This window comes from Amblyomma mixtum, chromosome 8 (genome assembly GCF_055824585.1).
Source record: "Amblyomma mixtum isolate Tamu chromosome 8, ASM5582458v1, whole genome shotgun sequence".
Lineage (NCBI taxonomy): Eukaryota > Metazoa > Arthropoda > Arachnida > Ixodida > Ixodidae > Amblyomma > Amblyomma mixtum.
In genome coordinates, this window is record NC_143019.1 from 23,798,255 (window position 1) to 23,808,158 (window position 9,904).

The 9,904-nt window shown below is 48.7% G+C and overlaps 1 non-coding gene across 1 annotated transcript; it reads right to left on the reverse strand.

Moving 5' to 3' along the window:
* Positions 1-9,534: 9,534 nt before the first annotated feature.
* On the reverse strand, positions 9,535-9,608 carry TRNAT-GGU (transfer RNA threonine (anticodon GGU)). Its single transcript has one exon. It is a non-coding gene; the product is annotated as a tRNA-Thr (tRNA).
* Between the last annotated feature and the right edge of the window lie 296 nt (positions 9,609-9,904).

Here is a 9,904-nt window from a genome sequence, read left to right on the forward strand (position 1 = left end):
TCAAAATTGGTGCCCAAGAAAATCCTGAACTTGAGCTGTGTTCGTAGTAATGAGGTCGCCCACGGACGCCTGACGCCCCCTGTCGGAGCAGATGACAACTAATACAATAGTTGTCGTCCGCTCAGACAGGGGCGCCCGTAGGTGACCTCATTACTGCGAACGACTAACGAAACAACCTCCGGCTTAAACAGCATGGCTGTTAAAACCGCAGTCCTCTGCGTCGAGAATTTTCTTCCAGGCGAACGGAGAGGCCATGGAGGAAGGAAAATTTAGTTTAGTTATTTCCTTCCTCCAAGGGAGCAGGCGATTTGAAAGGCTGCGCCATCTTGGGTAATTCGAGACCTACCCCAGCACCGAGCAGGCATTTTGGTTGCCTCGCAGCTCGCCAGATGGCGCAGCCTCTCTAATGAGTTTTCCCGCTCGCCTAAGACGACTCCAGTTTTTCACCGATTCTCGGCAGAGCAGGCAAGTTCCGATGTTTCACATATTTATCGAGAAGTGTCGACTGTTATGAGCTACCTTGTTTCCTCTGCTTGAGCAGAAGTCGACCAGTGATTTGCGTAGGAGACTTTTTTACAACCCGGAGAGATAAATACCCGGTGTTATCGCCAGCTTCGTGTAGGCTGTTTTCTTTGGTGATTGTACTCATCGGCGAGAGGGCGAGACGCCATCCTAGAGGGTGGAAAGAGTTTTAGCGCCAGGTTTCAGAAGATGGTTCAGGGCTAACTAGGAACATGCGCTTTTTTTTGTTCATTTACTTTTGTGCCATGCAGGGGTCGAGCGAGTGGTCATGGCAGCCACGTCTTTATTTCCCGCCCAGATGTCGTCGTAAGATGGTTTATGGGGGTTAAACCTCCCAAGGCAACTCAGGCTATGAGGGACGCCGTAGTGAAGGGCCCCGGAAATTTCGACCACCTAGGGTTTTTTAACGTGCACTGACATCGCACAGCACACGGGTGCCTTTTGCTTTCCGCCTCCATCGAAACGCGGCCGCCGCGCTCGGGTTCGAACACGGGTACTCCGGCTCGGTAGACGAGCGTCATAGGATTAGGATTTTTGCGGATTAGGATTTTTGCGCCTTCCGCCTGGCAGGCGGATGATAGACAGCTCAGACCTGACAGTAGGCGTCCGCCCGGTCCGGCGAGCGGAGGGAAAGTTGGTCAACTTAAACTTTCGGGCGGATCCGGCCGGGTACCGGACTCCAACGATTAACTGCTTTTTGCGTGACGTCTCAGGCCCGACTTCACCTCCGCTTCTGCCGAGGCAAGATGGCCGTCCGTTTACTGAACCAGGGAGCGAGGCGGAGGTGGTGGCAGCTTTGCCGCGATGCATATTATATTGGTCACATGTTGATATTACGAGTGTTCAGAGCGACTGAGAACTTCTCCGCGTACAGCAGCGGCGAGCGACCGTTCCCCGAGTTCATTTCTGTAATCATCGACGCTGATATAGTTGACTGAGCGCCTCTACAAACTGACGCAAGACCTACGCGTTGGCGGTGTCACGAAGTGTTTACATGGTGTTTGTGGTTGTTGCAAGCGTTCCTAATTCCTGCGAGCATCATCACGCACAGCGGCGAGTAACAGCTGCTCACGGTGAATTTCTGGTGCGTGCATGAGCTGCCTAGCACAGTGACTGGTGTCCGCGTATGAAAGTGACTGCGATCGGAGCGAGTGCTTTTACGTCAAGGCAGCGAAATGCACACCTGCGAGAGCTCACTACGGACGCCGTGCTTTCTGAGTGCTGAAGTGAACGTGGCGTTGTGTTGCTAGTCGCATTTGTTGCGATGGTTGCAGTGATCTCGACAGAAGCGCTCACACGACGTTGTTTCTCCTACGCATTCATTACCATTTTGATGGCGATTCGTGCGGGCACTGTGCTTGAGAACTGCCGTGTGTGTGATGTGACGCGAGCTTGCCTGCACGGCCGTCGGACTGTTTTCTGTGTCGACAATAGCAATGTCGCCATCCTTCTGCGCCTTGGTGCTCTATTCAGTGCATTTTGTGAGGATGGGTGCGCGGTTTACGACTCGCCGGAAGAACTGTGTAACCTGTGTGAAAATATCGATGCAGTGCAATTGTATCTTCGGACGCGTCAGTTCCTTTTATTCCCTGCCGGCTGTGCGCACTTTTGCCTGCAATAAATATCGGCGTGATGAATGGGTAACTGCCCACTCCCTCTAGCCATTTCGGTTTAGGTTGTGACAACATGGTATTACGCGATTGCTAACGAGAATCATTGCGGCATTTAAATCACGGCTGGTTAACAGTGTACAAATCTCTAATGCAAACTCGTGAGTCTGTTTTTCATGAGCATCTCCGATGATGTAGCGCAGAAAAAAAAGTGTGGCAGCAGCTTATGGATCAAAACTATCCACAGAGCAAAAAGGGAAAAAAAAGAATATTGAGAAAACCTTTCTATTGCTTTTTTCTATTTTTGCTTAGCAGTGTTAAGTCGACGTTGACAATTGCTTAGCAATATCAAGTTGTCAAGTTGAAGTGGGATCTTCGTTTCCACTGCATTGAGAAAAATGCCTTGACGCGCCTCATGGGCAATGACAGTGTTTGTTGTTGACTTTGCTCATGGTCCCTTCAGCTGTACGAAACTGTATGATGGGTTCAGAATGCTATAGTTGCAGAGCTGCTCCCGAAATCGGCTTTATTGGTGTTAAGCGGCTGTTCAGCAACGCTTTCTGGGTTAGCCGCAGCATTAAGACATTCTCAAAGCCTTGAGAAGGTGTCGTCGATGCACATGCATATGTCTGTCTGCTACCTTCATGTGACTGTGACTGCTTGCTACGCACATTATTACTTGCAGACTGCAAAATGCTGGTAAATCTATGCCAGGAACAAAGATGACGGGAACCAAACCATTGCACAGGGTAGCAATTCCTGCTCTGTCGTCGTCTCTTAACACAGCTTTGACATGCGAACTTGCCACTGGTTCACCCCACAGTACACTATGATCAAGTTTGTGAAAATTACAGAAAGCAACAACATGAAAGAAAGCAGGTTGTGTAGGCATATCTAGTGAATGCTGTGCAGATAGCTTCCTGCCTCATCACAGCTTGGCCCCTCTGTTTCTCCCCCTTTATCACCCGTCACATAACCTACTAATCTGTTCTGACTCATGGTTCCTTCTATACTGATCGCACAAGCAGTGTTGTGCCTTAGTTAGCTCATGTCACTGCGTTTCAAGATACATTTGTGTTTTTGCCACAAAAGGCTGGAATGGCCTTCTACCTCATAGGGTTTGCTAACCTCTTGTCCTTTGAGCTTTTCACTGCAGAAAGCCATGCAGTAAATGATGATATTCATTCACTGATTAAGGTAAATCCCCCAAGTCAAAGATTTGTGACAAGGGAGTAATTACTCATTACCATCAAGCCAAGTGAAGCCATAAGGCTACAAAGAAAACCTACAAAGCTTTCCTTTGTAGCCATATTGCTATGCTTGGATACTAATTGTTAATTACTTCTTATTAGTAAATTACAAACACATCAAGTTCCTACTTGGCATATCATGTTAGCTCACTACTCAAGTATTGTCATTTAGTACTATTTAGGTATAATAAATGCTAAAATAAATTGCTCTAATGAAGTGCTTAGTCACTTGCTCAGCAAACCAATACAATGCTCTCTTCAGCGTAAGAACTTTCTTCACAATCTATTTCAAGTAATATCAGTACAGATTTACACAATAGCTTTGTCTGGCGGTATACAATTGCATTTAGGATAACTTGCAAACTGCACAAGCTAAGTCTAGCCAGCTAAACTCGTGCACTGAAAAGCTAAGCATGCATTATTGTGCCTATCTGTGTCACGCTTTCCTTGGTGCTTCTCATCATCACTTCAGCTAAGCAAGACATCAACTTCATAACATGGCTCAGTGAGAATGCTACAAATGCAAACTTCTGCATGCGACTTTTATTTATTCAGGATAGTGTTAACATGGCTGTTGGTTCATCTTAAACACAAAAGCCGCCAACTTCAAGTTGCAGCAGAGATGCTAAAAACGACAAAAGCCATCACTGGTTTTCTGTTTCTCTGCGGCATTCTCCGGCCTAACTTCATATCGATCTTGTCCAAATTTTTGATGCCGGTACATGCCGGGTAGACGAATATTTTAGTAGACTGTGGTTGCCATTCTATGCTCTATCCGAGAATTCAAAACATTGTGGCGCCATCTAGTTACAAAAGCCAAAAGCGCGTGGTCGATGATGCGAAGGAAGCGTTGCTTTTCGTCGAAGGGCGCACTGGAGAGAGCGTTAAATATAATAAAACATGACGAACACTCCTGGAAGAAAAAAAAACACTGGCCCCTTAAAACAATTCAGTGATATTTTACCGAGATGTGGTGAGATGGTAGGCAACAGTGATAATTGCGAGTTTCACGGCTATATGGCTTTTTATGCCAATTTGAATAGCAAATTACGATAATAATTTCTCGTTTCCTTGATATTGCAGTGCTTAATTCTTACAATTCGAAGAACGACATTTTCATTTCCGCCATTACCTCATGACACGTTTCGGTCAGTGTTCAGTCTCTTTAAATCTTTTCTTTTATGTTTTTTCTTTCCCCCATGCAGAAGATATTGGACTATTGGTACCTTCTCGGCAGCCGATATGGAACTTCTCGACTACCCCGTTCGAGGCTTCTTTGACGTCGTACCCCCGCAGTCCCCGTCTCCAGAGTTGGATGCATGTAGTCAAAGCTCTGCCAATGGGCCACAAGCCTGCCAGGAGCAGCCGCAGGACTTTTCATCCAGGAGTCAATCCACATCAACACGGTCCTCGCCCAAGGCTTCGTCGCAAGCCTCCGATGCCATGAAATCCTTCGGTTCGAGCGCCCTGACGAACATCCGTACATCTTCGAATAGCAGCAACTCGTCTTCCCCTACGGTCCCTCAAAGCGCCACCGGCGGCTCTGCCTGTGTGGGGGGTCCTCCTGAGCAATGCGCCAGCACCGTCGGTCCGATGAAACGCCGGAGTTCCGGTCCGAAAGACTACAACGACCCGGAGTACTTGGAGCGCCGCAGGAAGAACAACGAATCTGCCAAGAGGTCCCGGGCTGCCAAGAAGGCCAGGGAGGACGCCAGGGTACAATTGATCATCGAACTGGCAGTTGAACACACAAGGCTCAGCTCAGAGCTTGAAAAGGTCGTGAACGACAACAAAAAGCTCATTTCCGAGCTTGAGGAGGCCAGGGAGGAGATTGCGCTCTTGCGAGCCGCATCATCATGCTCGCGAATGTAGGCGCTGTGTTCTGGCATTGGCTTTTCCTTGCCCCTGCCCACTACCCTGGTAATTAAACGAAATTCCGAAAAAGTACGTTTCGGAAAATTTTTGCTGCAGCGTGCGTCCACGCGTGTTATCTCGGCTTTGGTTTCGCGGGCTGCAACGCCTTTACCGGCGATCGCGGCTGCGGACCAGCGAGACGATAAAGCTGATGGCAGTGTCGTCAGGGTGGCGACGCATGCCCAGATGCACGCTATCTCAAACCAGACGCTACCAGCAGGCGTAGCACATGTACATTCGGCGACAAAAGTCTCCAGGACGCGTCATCATGAACCGAAGTCAATAGCATTGCGATTAGTGGAGACCACACTTGTCCAGGAGTAAGTCAGACTCGCGTGCTGTGATGTGTGCTAGCGATAGCAGCTGATAGCTAGCATGCATGAAAGCTTTTATAGTATATGCAGCCAAAAGCTGGGCTTCCGAGCGCTCTGGACAGACGTGCTGACGACTGTACAGTAGAGATAGATACGTGGTTACAATCGAGGTTAAAGGTTTGGAAACAGCCTTCATTGAGACACAGATAATGCATGCAATACAAATGGCACAAGAATAAGTTGCCTTGCAAATCATTGTGCACTGTCTGGGACACGACTTACATGGTACTCCTGTTGGCGTGAAATTTAATAGCATCGATACGCATTCCAACTGCACACATTCCACGACAGCAAAACATTCCAATAAAATAAAGCGAAATATTGTGTATGCATTTTCATTCACCTGCTTTTGCCAATGACCACACTCGCATCCCTTCGCTTGGTGTACAGCCTCCTGCGACGTTTCGGCTCTTTGTCAAATTTGGTTACGGTACTCGTCTCCGTACCCAATAACAATTACCAAAGAGATGAAGCGGAGACTACGCCATCCACAGTGCGTCGCCTCATTTCACTGACGCCTGGTAATTGTTTATGGATTATGGGGGTTTCTCGTCCCAAACCGACCCAGGCTATGAGGGACGCCGTAGTAAATTTCGACCACCCGAGGTTCTTTAACGCGCACTCACCTCGTACAGTACACGAGCCACTAGAATTTCGCCTCCATCGAAATTCTACCGCCCCTCCCCGGATCGAACCCGCGTACTTCGGTTCAGCAGCCGAGTGCCATAGCCACTCAGCCACCAGGGCGGTTTTGACGCCGGCGGTAATTGAACGCAGCGCAGGTAAGCGTACCGTTTCGTAGCTCCACGTTGGTGTGGTGACTGAGCAGCTCCGCACACGAAGGTCGGAAGCACCAGGGTAACCATCACGGCTACTGTCGTCCACTGTAACAAGCTGACACATAAGAGGATTGACGTCGGCATCGACGCAGTCCAAGGAACAGGCGGGCGTTCACGTGAGTAGGGCAGGTTTCGAGGGCACGAACACAAAACCACCGTCGAAGCGTTTGCTGCAATTAAACTACCAACACATGAAGGAACACAACGGTAACTCCAAAGTGACTGACGCAGCAGAGCCAATGATAGCGTCCGAGGCGACGTGGTCTAAGTTGCTCGCGAAACACGCCAACGATGTGCGCCGCTTACTACGGGTCAGTGCTCAACGGCTGTGTGGTTTGAACTTTCAGAACGGATAAGGAGCGAGAGTAACCAGAGAGAGAGTCTTCCTTCTTTCCGAATCTTCTCGTTCTTTATCCGTAAAGCAAATGTGGGGTTCTTTCACTCTTTCCGCTCATATCTTTGAATTCTCATCTACCTGCGTGGCAGCGGTGATGGCTCAGCTCGAGCCAGTCGACAGGCCCGTGCAATTTCATTTTCACCCTTCTTTCAGCTGCAACAACACGGGTGGGTTGTCGAGTTAGCCAGGAATGAAGTGGCTGGATGCTTTTTTCTGTCCCTGTCATAAACCCATTGCAACCGTTCATTGAAGTTTAGCGCCTGTGTCTTGTCCCTTGGCTGTTTGGAACCTCACGTGTATTACCCACTAATCCGAATCATCACCCTTGCTCCTTCCGTGCACGTGTCATGACGGTAGTATCCCCTGTTGTTGTTCTTGGTGGCTATTTATTATTAATAAAAATAAAAATGGAAGGAAAAGGCGTTGCTAGCCGCTGCACCTGCCACCGAAACCCGAAGCACCTGAGCTGCAGCTAGCGGGAATGAAAAGACAGGGAGAGGGAAAGAAAGGGGGGAGCGATAGAAGAAAGTACAGGGGTAGGGCTGCAATATTGTTGGGTTTGGGATGCTCCCCCCCCCCCCCCCCCTTTGCCTGTGTGGATTAAGGCAGCTCACGCTCCCCTCCTGCCTAAGTGGATTAAGGCAGCGTCCTTCCAGGACCGTGGGACCACGGTGGCAGCGGCGAAAGTCAAAGACCGCCGAAGGCCGAAGATGCGGCGACGATGGCGGCGTTCCGTGGCCGAGTCGACCCTCGGGTCAACGAACAGAGTGGTGGTGTGCTGAGTGAAAGACAGCAGTGTTTAATTACTGAGCCTCTACCCTCTCCCATCAACCGAGCTGCGGGAGAGCCCCACGGCCCAGCGCCGCCCTGCCGTGGGCGGTATCAACAGTGTCCGTGCACAACTGTTCGTCTGATTGGACGTCATTCTTCGAACTATTTCCCCAGACAGGGATCTGGGGAAACCGTGCGCTATTTAACGGAGTGTTGTTTTGAGACTGCAGAGCACTCCTGTTGACTCCTGAAGAAGTTCTCCCTTACACTGAGAGACCCTCTCAGTTACCCTTTGTTGTAAATAATGTAAATATTCCTGCATAAACCTCTTCCTTCCTTGCTTCCCTTCGTAACCCCGTATCCCGCCTTCCTCGTCCCTTCTCCGGCCCGATCACGCTCACCCGATCCTAATAATATACACTATGTACAAATACACGACATTGAAATAACCTTCCACCCCTGCCTTGGAACTTGACCCAACGACCACGGGGTGGCGCGCATCCAAACATTAAAAAGTTGACTAAGTTCATTGCTCTGAATGATAAATAGATTAATACATTATGTTGTGGATCGCGGTCAGAGTTATTAACTGCTGTTCAAGCTTTTTTTTCCTACCTAAACAAGAAGCTAATCATGAGGCAAGATTATAAAGTGATGAATTTCGGCAAATCTGCCTCGTCTAAAATAGCGTTAATAAGCTGAATTTGTTTGCTGCTTTGATTGGTCAGTGGAATAATATAGGACGCTATGGACAGCGGGCCGTACGTGCTAACAACTGCAGTTAATTCTTTTTTATTTACTTGAACAGGAACTTCATAAGAAGGCAAAATTATAAGGTGAAGAGTTTTTGCATCATACCCAACAATTGGTCAAATGTTTAGGGGAATCCCCCAAGGTGGAGTAGATTTGTAATAAGGGAGTAATTACTCATTGGCATCCACCCGAGCGCAGCCATACGGCTACAAAGGAAAGCTATACAGCTTTCTCAGAAACTTTGTAGTTAAAGAAAAATTCGTCCTGGTCCGGGGTTCGAACCCAGGACCACCGCTTCACCGGAGCAGTCGCTCTACCAATTGAGCTAACCAGGACGGCAAGCTTATGGTAGGGCGAGAGCGAATTGATCAATAACTCGAAGTGGGAACTGTGTTGGTCAAATGTTTAGGGGAATCCCCCAAGGTGGAGTAGATTTGTAATAAGGGAGTAATTACTCATTGGCATCCACCCGAGCGCAGCCATACGGCTACAAAGGAAAGCTATACAGCTTTCTCAGAAACTTCGTAGTTAAAGAAAAATTCGTCCTGGTCCGGGGTTCGAACCCAGGACCACCGCTTCACCGGACCAGTCGCTCTACCAATTGAGCTAACCAGGACGGCAAGCTTATGGTAGGGCGAGAGCGAATTGATCAATAACTCGAAGTGGGAACTGTGTTGGTCAAATGTTTAGGGGAATCCCCCAAGGTGGAGTAGATTTGTAATAAGGGAGTAATTACTCATTGGCATCCACCCGAGCGCAGCCATACGGCTACAAAGGAAAGCTATACAGCTTTCTCAGAAACTTCGTAGTTAAAGAAAAATTCGTCCTGGTCCGGGGTTCGAACCCAGGACCACCGCTTCACCGGAGCAGTCGCTCTACCAATTGAGCTAACCAGGACGGCAAGCTTATGGTAGGGCGAGAGCGAATTGATCAATAACTCGAAGTGGGAACTGTGTTGGTCAAATGTTTAGGGGAATCCCCCAAGGTGGAGTAGATTTGTAATAAGGGAGTAATTACTCATTGGCATCCACCCGAGCGCAGCCATACGGCTACAAAGGAAAGCTATACAGCTTTCTCAGAAACTTCGTAGTTAAAGAAAAATTCGTCCTGGTCCGGGGTTCGAACCCAGGACCACCGCTTCACCAGAGCAGTCGCTCTACCAATTGAGCTAACCAGGACGGCAAGCTTATGGTAGGGCGAGAGCGAATTGATCAATAACTCGAAGTGGGAACTGTGTTGGTCACATGTTTAGGAGAATCCCCCAAGGTGGAGTAGATTTGTAATAAGGGAGTAATTACTCATTGGCATCCACCCGAGCGCAGCCATACGGCTACAAAGGAAAGCTATACAGCTTTCTCAGAAACTTCGTAGTTAAAGAAAAATTCGTCCTGGTCCGGGGTTCGAACCCAGGACCACCGCTTCACCGGAGCAGTCGCTCTACCAATTCAGCTAACCAGGACGGCAAGCTTATGGT